Source organism: Myotis lucifugus, unplaced genomic scaffold (assembly GCF_000147115.1).
Source record: "Myotis lucifugus unplaced genomic scaffold, Myoluc2.0 scaffold_450, whole genome shotgun sequence".
Classification (NCBI taxonomy): domain Eukaryota; kingdom Metazoa; phylum Chordata; class Mammalia; order Chiroptera; family Vespertilionidae; genus Myotis; species Myotis lucifugus.
In genome coordinates, this window is record NW_005871498.1 from 388,585 (window position 1) to 407,088 (window position 18,504).

Sequence of the window (18,504 nt, forward strand, 5' to 3'; positions counted from 1 at the left end):
AAGTCCTGATATGCTTCTGCTAATCCAAAAATAGCTCTATTTCTGTGGCAGAGTTAAAAGTCTCATCCTGAGATTGTGTATCGTCTTCCTAGAGGCTGGAAGACTGATTATGGCGCCTTGTCTTTCATGGGATGTAAAATGACAGTAAGAGCAGAGTACCTGACTGGAACCAAAATAGGATTTTCATTCAACAAACTTTTTAAAAATGTGGTTATATAATGTGCCATGCTTGATGTCAAATAAGAATGAAAGCTACCATCAACCAGCTTAAGGACTCATAGGGATGCAAAAATATAAAACAAAAAATAGACACAGTGTTCTGTGATAAGAAGTTCAATAAGAAAAAGCAAGCATAAGGCTTTCCATTTTTAATTTTTTGGGGAAACTCCATACTGTGTTCCACAGTGGTTCGACAAGTCTGCATTCCCACTAAAAGTACATGAGGGTTCCCTTTCCTCAATATCCTCTCTAGCATTTTTTTGTTGATTTATTGATTATAGACATTTTGACAGGTGTGAGGTGATATCTTATTATGGTTTAATTTGCATCTCTCTGAAGATTAGTGATGTTGAGCAATACAAATGCCTAAATATACTATAGCCCATGCAAACATAAACCTAAAAGAGAGCTAAAGTAGCTATTTCGATATCAAACAAAATAGACTTTAGGAAAAGTAATATTACCAGGGATAAAGAGAGATTTACATAATAGGAATGGAATCAATTTTCCAAAACTATATAACAATCTTAAACATGTATGCCCATAACATCAGGGCTTGAAAATACATGAAATAAGATCATACAACTAAAAGAAATATAGACAGTTACAAAATTGTAGTTGAAGACTTCATCTCTCCTCCTTCAATAATTGATTGAAAGAATATCTAGAGATAAAAAACTCAGTAAGAATATAGGACAACATTAGCAACTTATTGGACCTAAATGACATTTATAGGACAATCCTTACAACAACAAAATACACTTTTTTAAGTGAACATGTAACATTCACCAAGATTAACCATATTCAGCTTACAAAATATACCTCAACAAATAGAGATCATACAAAATATATTATCCGACTATAGCAGAATTAAACTAGAGGTAAATAACAGAAAGCTACTTAGAAAATCTCAAAATATTTGGAAATTAAACAATACAATTCTAAATAACCCGTGGGTCAAAGAGGAAGTCTCAAAGAAAGGTAAAAAATACTTTGAGATGAATAAATGTAATCATACAGCAGCACAGAATGTGTGAGATGTAACTAAAATAGTGATTATATGGATGTATCACATAAAATGGCTATAACATAAAATGGTTATAATATGACATAAGCATAAAATGGTTAAGCAAAAAGAATAAAGATCTCATATCAATATCCTAAGCTTTTACCTTAAGAAGCTATACAAAGAAGGGTAAACTAAACCCAAGGCAAGCAGACAAATATATAAATAATAAAAATAAGACCAGAAATCAATGAAACTTTTGAAAAGAAAAACCATGATCATCAATAGATGCAAAAAAATCATTTGACAAAATTCAATATCCACTTATGATTAAAACTGTCAGCAAACTAGAAATAAAAAAGAACTTTCTCTTTAAAAAATCTTTATTGTTGAAAGTATTACATTATGTCCCCCTTTTTCCACCCACTCCAGGCCTTCACCACCTGATTGAGAGAAATTCCTTAACCTGACAAAGTGTATATGGACCATTCAGCAAGCTACAACTATACTATACCTAATGATGAAAGACTAAATTGTTTCCCCCATTAGAGAAAACAAAGTAAGGATGTCTCTCTCTCTCTCTCTCTCTCTCTCTCTCTCTCTCTAATCATACTGGAAGTCCTAAACAGTGCATAAAGCAAGAAAAATATATAAAAGTCTTGCACATAAAAATTAAAAGAAATAAGACTATCTATATAGAAAATCCCCCCAAAAAGTCTACAAACATGGTTCTAGAACTAATAAAAAAGTTAAGCAAGGTCACAGGATGCAAACTTAACAAGTGGAATTCAAAGTATTAAAAAAAATACAATTTAACATACACAAAAGAAAACTTAGATATGAATCTAAAAACTTATGTTTAGGATTTGTATGCTGAAACTATGATATGCTGATTTGGTTTGCTTTTTTATCCAAAAAAATTTAGAGTCACACCTGGGTTTACAACAGTCTACTGCTAAGATGTCAATTATTTCTATTCAATCTATAGATTCAACAAGATCCCAAACCAAATCCCAGCAGGCTCTTTGGTAAATATTGACAAGGTGATCTAAAATTTATATGGAAAGGCAAATGAACTAGAATGACCAAAACAATTATGGGGAAAATGTCAGAGGACTCACTTTTTTCTATTTCAAGATGTACTATAAAGTTACAGTAGTTACAGTGTGGTATTGGTAAATCAATAGAACAGATAAAGAGAGACTGGAAATAGATCCACATGAATAAAAATAGTCAACTGATTTTTTAATAAAGGTACAAATGCAATTCAATGGAGAAATCATAGTTACTTCAATAAATAGTACTGGAACAGTTGGAGTCTCTATGCCCCTCAAAAGGAATCTGAGCCTATACTTCAAAAACTTAACTCTAAATAAATTGTAAATATAAACATAAAATGTAAAAATAAGAAAAGCTAGATACCAGATCTTAGTTTCTGATTATCATTCTCTAATACAAGGATTTAGGCTCCATGAAGAACTGGTTGATTCCAGGTTTAGAGCAGGGAAAATATAAGATAAACCTATATGACATTCCTATGGTGCCACAAAGAAAGAAAATGCTGCCAGATGGGGTTCAGAGGAGCAAGGGGGTGGGAAATCTTTCTTAATCTTAGACATAGAGTGGGCCTAGTTCTTAGAAGAATCCTCACTGGACCAGCAAGCTCCTTCACTGCTGACAGAAGATAGCCCATTGGAGTACTTAGGACTGTGATCCGAACACTAACCTGCACTGCACAAGACTGGATTCCTGGTCTGTTTCTTTCTAGCTGTGGACTTGGACCTCTTCGTGCCTCCATCATCTGTAAAATGCAGGTAAGAGATATGGTCTCAAAAGTTTGTGCTAAGGATTGAGATGGTGCACGTAACCTACTTCAACCATTACTTAATATTCAGTATATTGTAGCTAATATGGTCCATAGTTATTTTACCAAGGCCTCTAGGGTAGGTTCATCTACTAGTCTTTTGAGTTCCCTGGAATTAGAGAAGTGGGATCCTTGAGATGGTGTGGAGCATGGTAGGTACAGATTTTAGGGCTTCGTTCTTTCCTGGTGACTTTAAATGGGCTTAATCAAATTTAATTTCAGACCACTCTCTCTGGTCCTAAAATACCCTTTCTGCCAGCTTACTCCTAAAGTGGAGAACTGAGCCTTTCCTCATACAAGAGTATATCTAAAAGGCAAACTTCTGTAACTGAAAGACAAATATTCACTAACGAGTGCTGGTGAGAAAAACCAGGCCACTTTCTTCTCTTATGACGATTTCTGTCTCATGGCAGACAGAGTAATAAATGATCACCCAGATAAGGGCAAAATTACAACTGTGATGAATATTACAAAATAAAACTACAGAAGATGGGGAAATGCCATTCCTAGCATTTTATATTAGCTAAAATATACTGGGTGCTAAACACTGTGCTAAGAAATGTACATGCATCATCTCCATCCTTACCACAGACTTTTAAGACAATATCTTACCTGCATTTTACAGGTGATGGAGGTGCATAGAAGTCAAGGTCCACAGCGAGAGAGTGGCAGACCAGGAATTCTGACCAGAGCAGTGCAGTTTAGTGTCCAAACTCAAAGACTGCAAGGTACTAGCTGTCTTCTGTTGGAAGTGAAGGAGCTTGATAGTCTAGCAAGAATTTATTTCAAGAACTAGACCAGGGGTGGGCAACCCCTGGCACGCGTGCCAAACATGGCACGCCAGTAACTTTTGCTGGCACGCAAAACCCTCTCATATAATCTTCTATTTACAATTTTTTTTCTTAATATCGACTTTTTTATTTTTCAGATAAATTCAGTGTAGGTGCATCTTAGATAAATAAATAATTTTACATAACATATATACATTAAAAAATAAATGTATTTTTCATCATCATATACTATGTTTTTGTCGCTTGAATAAATTTTATTATTTCTTCAAGGTCCTTCAAGTAGGTGTAACATGTTCTCACAAAAATTAGGGTTGGCACGCAGAAGAATTTTGAGTCAGAGATTTTGCTGGTTTTGGCACGCACTCACAAAAAGGTTGCCCACCCCTGAACTAGACCCACTTTGTCTAAGATTAAGAAAGATTTCCCATCCCCATTCCCATCTGAACCCCCTTTGACCCCCACTCCCATCAGAACCCACTCTTCTCTCCTGAACTCACAGGCTGCCGGATATACATTTTATGTTCACTGTCATGTCAGAGAACACTCAACCTGAATTCTAGGGCCAAATTACCTAGTTTAGAATCAATCCCAGCTCTACCACTTACAGGCTGTGTTAACTTGGGAAACTTACCTAAAACTCTTTGAACCTCAGTTACCTGTCCGGCAAATGGGATTAATATCCATGTGGTGTTCTTGGGAATAAATAACTGAATTAATGCATACAAAGGTTTTAGTGTAACACCTGCCCCATAATAGGCCCTGAATCCGCTGCAGCTATTACTGTTCGACAGAGATTTAGTTAGCTTTCAGTGACATTCTTTTCGTCCTATAAACACACTTGTCTGGTTTATAACAAGATTTTGGCAATATCACCTTGTTAAGGGCATGTTTGTTTATGAACATAAGTATCACTGTGAAGGAATACATGCATGTTTATTAATAGAAATAATTTTTTATTCTAATGATTGGGTTCAGGTGCCCTTCAGTCAGCTGGATCACTGTAGGCCTGAAGGAGTTCAGAGTTTGATACTCTAAAATATACAACTCGGATATAAGGACAATTCTGAGATGAGAGCAATTGAGAAAAAAAGCAGACACAGGACAAACTCTTTACCAAAAAGGAAAGGATGATTCTTAATCACTGGAGACAATTGTGGACTCTTGTGTCAGCCCAGAGATGACACCAAACACTGTTACACAGCAAACCTTACTAAAACACCCTCATTTTCCATTGTTTCCCCCATATGCTTCCCTCTCCACAGCTTGCCACCCAGAAAAGCCTAAACCCCTTTCCTTTGTCTTGTTTCTCCACAAATTGATTGTTCTTTTTAAGACGTGATACAAGCCCCGAGATCTAACCACCCCTTTGAGTTACTCATTGCTTGATTTCTCCTGCATGTGCGCATGCTGCTCGTGTTATAAACTTCTGTGTCTTTTTCTCTTGTCAATCTGCCCTATGTCCAGCTAATTTGCAGGGCCCCTATCAGAGAACCTAGGAGGGTGGAGGAAAAGTTCTTTGCTCCCCTACAGGACAAATCACAATCCTGGTTTTGCTTCAATTTTTTATTTTTAGAAGTACATTTGCAGCTTAGAAGTCAATGATTTTACTGATCATCAGTGTTGAAAGCTGCCAGCTGCCAGCTGGGGAGGTTTCGTGGGCCAGTCCCTTTCCATGGCATTTTCTGATACAGGAACCCTTCTTGGGGCTGGGGAGCAACATCAAAGGAAAGTTATGGAGCTTGTTAACTGTGTGTAAAGCACCATGCAACCCCTCGCTGAAAGCAGCTATGGAAATGCAAAGAATTCCGTGTGATTTTATCCACAGAGTAAGTTCAGGTCAGAACATCAGGCCGGGGTTTAAGTCATATCTCTGGCTTCCTTTGCTCTTGTGGATTAAAGTCAGTCCATTTTAAAGTTCCTAAAATGTGATCCTCCCCCCCACCCCCCTTGGAGATAGCTAGACGTGCAATGCTGAGAAGGATTTAATTCATTGTGTTGTCACAGGGATGATGATGTTGGCTCAATGTTGGATGTTAGGATAAAGCCATAGGATGCTAAACTCACCCACTGTTGCCATTCTCACCGTACAATATAATTAAGGGGAAGCAGAAGGGCACCTAAAGGAAATGTGAGAATACTAGATAGTTTGAGAGTGGGGTCAGAGAAGGTTGAACTTGGCAGAATGGCTCCCTGGTGTGGGGTGTTATCAGGCCCAAATGAATGAGGAAGATCTACAATCAGGAGTGTGGTTAACTGCTGGAGGGCAATTCTCAACAAACCACAGAGTATTAAAAAGAAAAAAAAAAGAAAAAGACACCCTGGGATTAATTGTCATTCCACTGGCCTGTGAGGCAACTGATACCAAATATAATTGAATTACTTTGTAATTATTTCTTCTGGAGTATTAACCTAAGCTAGGCTTCGGAGATGGAGTTTTTTCTCTCTCTGGCTTTGCACTGCAAATGGTTTTGCATTACGAATATTTTTCTGCTTTACTGTATTATCTTGTGCAAACTACACTGGTTTGTTTTCTCCCCTCTTCCTTGCCAACGGGGTTGTTTACTTATCGGAATTAAAGTCAGAAGCCAGAGTCTCCTGCCAGCAGGACAGAATTTCTAATAAATATGTAAATAACGCCCCTCTCAGCTGTGGCTGCGGGCCACGCTCTCACGGGGCCGCCCAGGCCACACAGTCTGGGGCTCAGGCAGGCTTGGAGAAGATGAGAGATTTTCATCAATCTGTGGATCAGAGAGAAATAAAATTAAATCTAACCTGAGAGGGCAAAGGGACAAAGGTGAGATGGTAAGGAAGGGCATCTGTCCTTGTCATTTTGGAGATGGGTCATTTTCTTTGGCCTGTGGGTGAAAGTGTCTGAAGGTTGACACAGCCTGTCATAAGAAAGGAACTTAGAGCATTTGGGGGGAGGCTCAGGGTGGAGAGAAAAAAAAAAGTGTCTCTTCTCAGGCAGGCCACAATCACTTCCAAAACAGCAGTGGCAATGCCACCAGCTACACCTGTCACCAGCTACACCTGTCTCATACCCTGATTCTATGCCAGTGAGAATGAACACTGGTCTCTAAGTTGCACATTGAACTCAACATTCTGAGGGCATTTGATACACCTATCCTTCTGCTAAGAAGGAAATAAAACCAACCTCTGCGGAGGTGAAGGATTCACCACAGAGTGACGCTTAACAGCGTGAGCTCTGGGAGGAGAATTCAAAGGACTGAATTCTAGTTTGCCACTGACCAGCTCTGTGCCTTCGTTTTCTCGTGTGTGAAGTAGGTATTCACCTATTCAACAAGTATTGATTATCTACAACATGCCAGGCAAGTTCTAGGGTACGGAGATATACTAGGGAACAAAGCAATGACTGTGCTGGCTGAATGCCTGCTCTCCTTAACAGTGGTGGTACCTACATCAGTGCATCACCATGAGCATTAAATAAATATTTATGCCGGGCATATAGTAAGCTCTCGATCAAGGTGAACTAAATTTAAATGTAGTGTTTAAACTCACACAAAAAGGCAGACTACAGCCCTAGCCAGATTGGCTCAGTGGATAGAGCGTCGGCCTGTGGACTGAAGCATCCCAGGTTCGATTCCAGTCAAAGGCACATGCCTGGGTTTCGGGCTCAATCCCCAGTGGGGGGTGTGCGGGAGGCAGCTGATCAATGATTCTCTCTCATCATTGATGTTTCTATCTCTCTCACCCTCTCCCTCTTCTGAAATCAATAAAAATAATTTTTTTTTAAACAAAAGGCAGATATTAGCAGTCTCCTCAGCCCAGGTTCTGATCACTGAGCCATGTTCAGTCTTACGTTACCCCAGGGCTACAGCCAGATGATGGGAAGACCCATGTTGAAGCACTTGGATGTGGTTAGCAGGCTCCAAGAGAGAGGAGTGGTTGGGGTGTCCTGTAACCAAACGAGTAATGAGCTGGGCAGATGTATAATATGCATATGCAGATGTGCGATGGAGAGCCACTTAATTTTCTGATACCCGCCCTTCTCCCTCCTACGGTCTCAAGCCTTAGGAGCCTAGAATATCTACTCCTGTTGTTACACCTTGTTTATTCTCAGGTCCAAACTGGGTCCTCTTGAAGGAGAAGTGGCCTCAGTTCCATGGCACGGTCAGATCTGTTTTCTGTGAGTCTACTTCTCCATGAAATAATGCTGATCTAGGGGAGGAATGCCGTCCTCTCTAACTCTGGATCCTTTGCCAGCTTAATGGGTTTTGCAAAATGAGTTCCCGGCAAGGAAATCCAGGGGCTGAGTGGAGCAGTGTATCTGAGCTTTGTCAGAATGGCACGCCTGGGTGAGTCTCTCTCCAAGAGAGAGGGAAGAATTAATTAGAGCCATAAATTATGGATTACTAATCACTGCGCATTGTAAAGAAAAAAATGTGCAGCTAAATGCGGGGGTTGTTTGAGGGCCACATGTGAGTGTGCATACGGTAGTGCAGCCTGTCCCCTCTTCCCTTCTCTCGGGGTTCCCGACCTGAGTGACATCCTAGAGGCATTCATTATTGGCTTATCCACTAGAAAACCAAGAGTACATTAGCTTTAGAAGCCTCCAGGAGTGAATACTGTTAGGAAGTGCTGCAGTCACCAAGCAGACTGGCTGCTGCTTTTTGGATTGAGGCCACGGCTAGAAAGAGAAATGCAATTTTGTTAAATACTTAAACAGCATCCTCCAAGTGCCATCAAGTCCTGGAGACAGGCCCCTACCTCCCCACTACTTACCCCTTAAAACTAAAATAATTTGCTTAATATTAGGCAGAAAGAAAAAAGTTTCAAAATGATGTTTCTAATATCATAGAATGTTAAGTAGCTATTAAAATGATATTTACATAGAATTTTTAATGATATGGAAAGAATCTTATAACCTTAAGCACAAAAACGGAATAGAAATTACATTAATATACAGAATGATCTTAATAAGGTTTAAAAGCATGGAGGGGAAGTTGGAAGGAAATAAACCAAAATTTCAGGATGGTAGATTAAAGATATTTTTCTTTCATGCTCTTTGAAAAATTGATGTATTTTCCCAATTTTTAAAACATGAGCATGTATTGCATTTAAAAATGATGTGAAGTATGAAAATTAAAAAAAATTCCAAATCAGCAATAACAAGTTGATCAAAGGCCACTTTCCCATCCCACATGGTGGCCTTTGAAATTGTTCAGAGCAGAGACAATGAGCAGCTTGGGGGGAAGACACTGTCCTATCGTGTATTTTCTTTGTTGCTCTTGCCTTTGGGAGGGTTCTGGCTCTCTGGGGATCCATGCCAGTGCTCCCAGCTTAGACTTGGTGATTAGAAAGTGCTTTTGAAAAGATCATCCTGACAGCGATGTGAGGAGTGTGCCAGAGGGGTGCCAGAGTCAGGTGAGGACAGGCTACCCGAGCAAGAAGGGATGGTAGTTTGGACAAGGGAGGAGCCAATGAAGATGAGAGAGATGTGGACACATTGGAGAGGTATTTAGGAGCTTAAATCAATAGGACTTAATAATGGGTTTCAAAGAAGAAAATGAGTAAGAGAGAGTTAGTTGTCAAGAGTCATGCCTCTTTTTCTGACTGTGTAATAGATGGACGGTGAGTCATTTACCAAAAGAGGAAGCACAAGAATATGACCTGGTTGTTTATGGAGGGAGACAAGGAGGGGTTATATTAACTATTTATCATCGGGAAATGGATTGTCCCAAACGTAGTAGCTTAAAATAATAAACATTTATGATCTCAGTTTCTGATAAGCAGAAATGCGGAATGGCTGTGTGGTTTGGGCTCAGGGTGTTGCAAGCAAGATGGTGGTCAGAATTGCATTCATCTGAAGGCTTGACCAGGGCTGGGGAATCTACTTCCGAACTTTCTCCTGTGGCTGTTGGCTGGTCTTCACTTCCTTACCACATGGACTTCTCCACAAGGGGCATGGCAGTTGGCTTCCCCAGCATAAGTGGTTCAAGAAAGAGGGAGCAGGAAGCTGAAGTGCTTTCTGTGACCTACTTTCTGAAGACACGCAGTCCTTTCTGTTTCTGTTCTACTCATGACGAGTAAGCCGCTAAGTGCAACCCACCATCAAGGCGGAATTAGGGTGTGTCAAATAATTTGTGGACATATTTCAAACCACCAGGAGAAGTAGGTGGCAGCTTATTTTTTGACATACTGACTTTGAGGGTCCATGAAAAATTCAAATCTCAAGTGTAGGTAGGTTTAGTGTTCAAATAAGAAACTAAGGATAGAAATATAAAATTGAAAGTCTTCTAGATTTGCATCTTTGAGCGTGAAGGAGATTGCTTAAGAAAGAAGTGTAGAGTGACATAAGAAAAAAGGCGAAGGAATTCTGACCTTCAGATACCCACTTACTATATGAATTAAAAACAATTAATTTGTAAAAGAAACAGAGAAAAAAAGTCCAGGCGGGAAAAGATACACCAGAGTGCTGTATCTCACTATGAAAGCCAAGTAAATGGGACGATGAAAGAGCAAGAGCTGAGTAAGAGCTAATTTGGTGGTTATGAGACTGGAGGCCAGACTGGAGTAGGTTGAATGTCTAAAGATAGATACTGATTACATATATTTTAACTTTTGAATTGAATTAAATCTAGACATGCAAAAATGCAGCTAGCCCCCTTACATCCCTCACCCACCTGCTACTAATGTTAGCTACTCTATTTTGTATAACTAAAGTAAAATGACCAAGTGCATAAAGTCAACCCTGGTACAATACTATTAACTAAACTACACACCTTATGCAAATTTCACCAGTGGTATTACCAAAACAACTAAGAAATGCTGTTGTTTTCTTCTCAAGGTCTATAGGCCTTGGAACTGGTAATGTTGATCTTGATCACTTGATTAAGGTGGTATCTACCAAAGTTGTCCTCTTTAAAGTTACTTTTCTACATTTTAACAAACACCTGTAGGAGATACTTACAATTGTGAAAATATCCTGTTTCTCAAACATTATCCCACTTATTTTAGCACTCATCAGTGGATCTTGTTTGCAACAATTATTACTTTAGTTTTGCTTTATGATTCTTTTCTACTTTCCTATTTCCTTCTACATGTATTCATTGTACATTTTCTTTAAGAAAAGCTGTCCTTTTCCCTCATTTGTTTTTTTCAAATAACTGTATCAATATGATCCATGGATATTTTAATATATTAGTTAAAACCCAATACTGTCATTACTTATTGTTATGCTCAAATATTTCCAACTTTAGTAGTAGGAGATAAATTTAGTTTCCTCTGACCTAAAATATCCCCATCCTTTTGTGAGCATTCACTTATTTTGTGGCACTACAGATGCTCTAAGCTCATCTTGCTTTTCTGTTTTGTTTTTCCTGCTTCAGACCTCTAATTTCAACTATTTCTCAGAGAATGGTGTTTAGAAACCAATATCTGGACACTACGTTTGCTCATTGTAATTGGAGTGTCAATGCTTCTAGACCTTCTCAGCAAACAGAGGTGGGAAATATATGGATGTATACTTATCCACATGCACACGTCTATATTTCTCTATCTGCATGTATATCTATATCTATATCTATATCTATATCTATATCTATATCTATATATTCATATGTATTTGTGTGCACATGTGTATGTGGGTTGGTATATATATATATATATATATATATATATATATATATATATATATATATATATATATTATTGCCCCTGAAGACCTTCCATTGGGGTAACTTGTAGAGATGGAAGACGGTGACAGTGATAATCCTGACCCTGGCTAGGTCTAGACTAATGTGTGTTTTTGTGTCTTACTTTTGAACATAAAAGTTTAAAAAGTAAAAGAAAAAAATTAAAACTAGAGAAAAGTTTATAGAATAAGGCCTAAAAATGTTTTTGTACAGCAGTACAATGCGTTTGTGTTTTAAGCTAAGTGCTATTACAATAATGTCCTAGGCCTTCACATTCACTCACCTTTCACTCACTGACTCACCCAGAGCAACTTCTGGCACTGCAAGCTCCATTCATGGTGAGTGTTCTGTACAGGTGTAACACTTTTTATCTTTTATACCATATTCTTACTGTGCCTTTTCTATGTTTAGATACATAAGTACTTACCACTGAGTTACAATTCAGTAGAGTAATATACTGTATAGGCTTCTAGCCTCTACCAATAGCTAGGTGTATAATAGGCTATACCGCTGATGTATGCACAATGACAAAATCACATAATAAAGCATTCCTCAGAATGTTGTTATGCAGCACATTACTGTATTGACAAATTTTACTTAGGAAGAAATGAGAGTGCCTATGTTCCTACAGCTACAATAGCAGAATGTGTTGTCATATATTTTTAAAATTTTTCCAGTCTGACAGGTGAGAAACAGCATCTCAGTGTTGCTTTAATGTGTATATCACTTATAATGAGTAAGTTTGAACATTTTTTTATAATCTGTGGACCTGTTTTGTGAATTGTTTTTTCCTGTCTCTTTTACACTTCTGTATCAAGTTGTTGGTCCTTTTCTATTTTAAAAACCCTTTATTTATTGGAGATATTGGCTTTGTCAGTGTTAGATGTTGTGAATTTTTGTCCAAGTTATGTTTGTCTCTGCTATTTTTTGTGATGCTTTTTTAAAAATTTAGTTGTCAAATGTACCAGCCTTTCCTTTTGTCCCCTCTGGAATTTTAATCACTTGTTACATATTTATTGACTTAACTCCTGCCTCTATCCCAATACAAGTTAAATTTTCACACTAAAAACTCATAACCATCCAAGGAATATAGAGCCTGTACTGAGTTCTTGGTGACCTTTTCCCACCTTCTCTAGGAAAAACTAGAATTATCCTGGTCTCTAAGCAGAAGATTTATCAGTTTGCTAACTTCTATCCAACTATTTCTCACTTGCTAACTAACCATAGATTTCTCCTCAGATTTTCTTTTTAATCCTCACCCAAGGATATTTTTTCCATTGATTTTTAGGAAGAGTGGAAGGGAGGAAGGAGGGGGGAGAGAGAGAGAAATAAATATCGATGTGAGAGAGACACATCAACTGTTTGCTTCCTGCACCCGCCCTGGCCGGGGCCAAGGATCGAACTGGCAACTGAGGTACATGCCCTTGACCTGGAGTCGAACCTGCAATGCTTTGTTCCATGGACCATCACTCTAGCCATTGAGCAAACTGGCCAGGGCTCAGATTTTTTTGGGCTGTTTAATATGTGATTTCACTGTACTCAGAGACATTCTATCTCCTGGAAGAACAGAAAGCTTTTAGCACTGAACTGCCACCCATCGATCTAAGAGTTGGCAAAACAAACTTCTAACCCAGATTATAGCCAATAGATTATATTATGTATACATGCACATTTCACAGAGGGCCGTGGTGTCAGCAACAATTCTTGAATTTCAGCACGACTGCTTAAAAATAAGCTCTGTGCCAGGAGCTATAGATCCTATAAGAGAATCATAACACTTAGTTACTGGCCTCATGGAACTTGATCTCATCAAAAAGCAAAAGTGAAGCCACATGAAAGCAGTAGATCTAACAGGACATTTTCTATAAAGGAGAGGCTGCCTCTATAGCAGCGGTTCTCAACCTGTGGGTCGCGACCCCTTTGGAAGTCGAACGACCCTTTTACAGGAGTCGCCTAAGACCATCCTGCATATCAGATATTTACATTACAATTCATAACAGTAGCAACATTACAGTTATGAAGTAGCAACAAAAATAATTTTATGGTTGGGTCACAACATGAGGAACTGTATTTAAAGGGCCAGAGGTTGAGAACCACTACTCTATAATGAAGAGCACAGAAACTAGGCACAATAGACATTAATTCAAAGAAGGGGGAAATCACTGAGGGCTGAAATCATATGGGATCTTAAGCTGAAGGAATGGGTAGGGTTTGCATGGATGATGAAAAGAAAGAGCAGGCCAGAAAAGCATTATTTACTCCTTGCATTGAATTGTATTGAGCTGAGTACCCACTATGTGCAAAATGTAAAAATTATCTCCGTTACAACCTGACTTCCTTCTTAGAAAGTACACATACAGACACATACCACAAGATTTCTTCATTATTTGAATATTTTCAAAGTACTTTTTTCTGAAAAATTTAAGATGAAATTTATCAAAGCATATTCTATAAAATATTATAGGTGGTCTGATCTGGTGTGTTTTCAAAACTGATGAAAAATAATTCAATTCATATTTTTACTCTTCAAAAGCTCTTTCACATTTGTCCCCTCCTGTTCCCTTTTTCCCCTTTAATAACATCATAGAGTAGTGAGAGTTATAATCCTCATTTCCCTGGTGAAGGAATTGAGATCTAAGAAGCCTAAAAAAATTTTTTAACAGAGGAGATGAGAGAAGGATCCAGGGCCAGACTGGTGAACATCTAGCTCATGCCAGTTCACCATTTCTCTAGTTGAGATGATTGTGGAACTGGGATGAGTCTAGACCAGTGATGGCGAACCTATGACACGCATGTCAGAGGTGACACGCGAACTCATTTTTTTGGTTGATTTTTCTTTGTTAAATGGCATTTAAATATATAAAATAAATATCAAAAATATAAATCTTTGTTTTACTATGGTTGCAAATATCAAAAAATTTCTATATGTGACACGGCACCAGAGTTAAGTTAGGGTTTTTCAAAATGCTGACACGCCGAGCTCAAAAGGTTCACCATCTCTGGTCTAGACAATTCCCAAGCACTTGTCTCAACATCTATAGTCTCGATGTCTATAGTCTCAGCCACGTACAGTCCTGGCTTAGTCTTTGATTACTTCTGTAAAATGAACAAGTCCTTTTCTTTCCTTTCTAGGTCTCAGCGCCTTCATCTGAAAAACAAGAGGTTTGGACTTGGCCATTCTCTAATGTCCCTTACGTGTTATTCTCTGCTTCTAAGCGCCCAGCCAGCTCATGCTGCCTCCTGCTCTGCTTGACCATCAGAATGCTCAGTGGGGCCCGATGATGGGAAGGCACCTGGGCTAGTTGACCTTTGGAACCACCCTCCACCTCCCTATCTGTGACAGTGAGTCCCCACAAGGATGCTGCATTCACCTCACTCACTCCCCGAGCCTTTGATGTGGTACCTGGAGAGCTGTGAGCAGTGGAAGGAGAGGTAGGAGCACAGTGAAGGAAAGAATTTCAGCAAAGAATTTGCCTCTGATGTAGATGTCTTAGGTTAGAGGATTTTGCACTCAAGTAGCAAGAAATGTTATAAAAGAATCACCGGGGGAAGTGAGGTCTCCCAGCCCCTGCTCTGAACAGCACTGTGAAAAATGAAGTGGAAAAAGCCAAATTTACAGATCATCTAGGGAAGCCGAAATCCAGCAGTAGGATATGAAACACAAAAGAGCTGAAGTGAACACGAAGCGTTATTGGTTTGGGGAGATGGGCTATTTCCCCGAGGTCCATAATTAGAACCGGGAACCTTTTGCATGTAATTAAGAGTAAGAGATTGGTTTAACAACCACAGCTGAGCAAGTCTGAAACATTTTTTTCCCCCACCTAGCATTTGGGATTAGGAATTCTTTTTTCTCTCACTTGTAAAATGTGAGCCGTTTCCTGACTATTTAAGAAATTGAGGCTAATTCTACTTCCACAAGCATTTTCGTTGTTAATAAGAATAGGATATGTTTTGCATATGTGATGTGAAATCAACAAGGTGCCCTACAGAAATGAGATGGCCTTTGAGGCACTTCCCCCCCCCCCCAAGGAAGTTGTCACTGAGCCTCTGATTAATTACTGTAATAAACATAATTTTTAAAAATTAAAAAATTTATTAAGTACACTGCAGAAAGGTGCCAGGGGTAATTATTGTCTAGAAGTACTTCCTTATTATCTTTTCTAATCCAGCCATGCTGACATTTTTGAGAGGGAAGAGAAGTGTTTTGTCTTTCCTCTTGTGAACCGGGTGACATTTGAATATGCAAACAGTGTCAAAGCCTGCCCTGTGGATGTTTTTGGGAGCTATGATTTATGAGGCCAGCCTATTGTATTTACTATCATGCTCACAGAAAGGTCATTAGACAAAGAAGCTCTACCTCCTGGGGTCTCCAGCTCATCCTGTGATATTTTAATTGTGGCTCATGGGCTGACTTCCAGGCATGCCTCATGGGGTGAACTATGTGGACTCTGGCTTGCCCGGGCTTTGGGTACACTCTCTAATGTTTGTGGTGTGGTTTGTGCCAACCTTCAGCCACTCCTGGGACAGGTGAGGGATGCTGAGCATAAAGGAAGAGCAAGGAAATGTAAAAATCTCATTGGATTCAGTGACTTCAACTTTATCCCCAAGACAAATAATTGTTTCTGACATATACAATATAGTCTAACCTTGAGGTCATGAAGAAGGTGAGCTGTCTGTTGGCAATGCATCTTTCGGGAGCCCGACCCGGTGTGGTTCCTTTGCATGGGCTCTGTGGTAAATACAGCTGGCGTCAAATCATCCAGTCTTAGAGTTGTAAAGACCTCAGCTGTCATCTTCCTAACCCCTTCTTACAACACAGCTCTCCTCTCTTAACATTCCCAGAGAGGCCATTCAATCTCGGCCTAAACATCCCCGATGATGAGGGATTTACTGGCCAGCTTATCAGAAGCCCCATCCATTTTGGGACAGCCCTGAAAGGGTACTTAGAATTTTCTCATGCACTGAAACTTGATTCAATGCCAGTTTTGTCCTAGCTCCAAACCCCTAGAACTATGTGGAAGAGTCCTTCTATATTTCAAAGACGCTCAAAGAAAGCTACCCCATAAATCTATCCATCTCTTGGTTAAACATTCTCTCAGCTGAGCATGTAATATCTTAATAAGTATAATAACACCTGTGTTAACCACTACAGTGGACATAATGAATTATGTTACACTAGTGCCTCGGTGCATGGATTCATGCACATTGAAAGGAAATTAATTAGAAGGTGGCCAGTGGGGTGGGACTGGGTGAGACTACTGTCCATGTCCTTGGAGCCAACCTCCCGCAGTCCCTCCCTGGCTGGCCACACCTGGGGCGGTGCCACAGCTCGGCTTAAAGGGCGTCTATGGTCACCGCAGCTCGGCAGTAACCAGATTCGGCCAACAGTACCCCAGCAACAACATAACCCACAGCCCAAGGTGGAATCGCATGGCCCCGCGAGGAATCAGGCTCCATCCTCTCTGGTTCCAGGGTGTGTCACCCAAGAACCGCCGCTGCCAAGTCACCACAGCTCGGCAGCTCCTGTGTTGAGCACCTTCCCCCTGGTGGTCAGCCGGTCGGACGGTTGGATGGTCGCTTAGCCTTTTACATATTAGATATTGGTATGCCTGGTGTTACATACTCTCCCTAATGTCCTAGATAGAAGTCTACCTCTTGATCTTCCACTAGAAAGGTTTATTGAAAAGGGTGGGGGGAAGTGACATTGTTATAGTTTTGAATATATTTGTGTCTGTTTTGATGATTTTAGCTGTAAGTAATCAAAACTCAATAACTCAAATCAGTTTAAACAATAAAAATGTATATTACCTCAGATAATAAGTAGTTTAGAGGTGGAGTGGGACTTAGGATTAGAAATAATTTGGTGGCCCAATTATTCCTTAATGACCTTGTTTTTTCCTGAGCTCTGTTTGTCCATCTAACACTGCCCACTTTAATTCTAATTCCTCTCACACTTGCAGAGTAGCAGCATTTGCTCTGTTTTTCTCCTACTGACTTGCTCACTTTTAATGCAATTCTTTATCTTGCTTCCTTGCATATGTATTGTTTCTGTTTCCTCACAGTTTAGGTTCCGCTTGACCCCTATGTCCCCAACTCTGTCAGATCCCACAGTATTTCTCAAATTGGATTCTAGAGGAAGTGAATCTCATTGGCCCGGCAACTGTCTCTTGGCCAAGAAATGCTAGAGGCCTTTGACTATCCTGGATATGAGCTGCCCTTAGGTCAGATTCTGCCTGCGGCCCAGCCAGCTATGGGATAAGAGGAAGGTACTTGATCTAAATAAAGCCAAAGAGCTTCTTTCACACCAAGGAGGCAGAAACATTGTTGACATGCCCAATATAAGCCTCAGTGTAGACGGAGCACACTCACAACCACACAGAACACACGCTGAGTACTATGCTTTGTTATTTTTCTTCTTTTAAGGCCAACATGTAAATGTGTATAAAATATAAAAGGAGGACAAATAGGGATTATTGTCTCCGATGTTAGGATGTGTCCTAGACCTCGTATCTCAACAAACATGACTCTGACTGCAGATATTAGATAGTTATTTGGCAGTGTGGACTAGTAAAACACAATAAGACAGAATCAGGCAGATCTGAGTTAAAAATAATAAATAATGGCTTTAAAAGTGTTTTATATGTTTAAGCCACTGAAAGGTACAGTAGTTACCCCACTGATACTCATAGCTTAGTTTAAAGGGAGAGACACATAACATAAATAATATTTTTCTATGTTGAGATAGGAGTCCCATGCTGGATCAGCTTTTAAAAACCAACTGCAGCCCTAACTGGTTTGGCTCAGTGGATGGAGCGTTGGCCTGTGGACTGAAGGGTCCCGGGTTTGATTCCGGTCAAGGGCATGTACCTTGGTTGCAGGCACGTCCCCGGTGGGGGTGGAGGGTACAGGAGGCAGCTGATTGATGTTTCTCTCTCATCGATGTTTCTAACTCTCCTTCTTCCTTCCTCT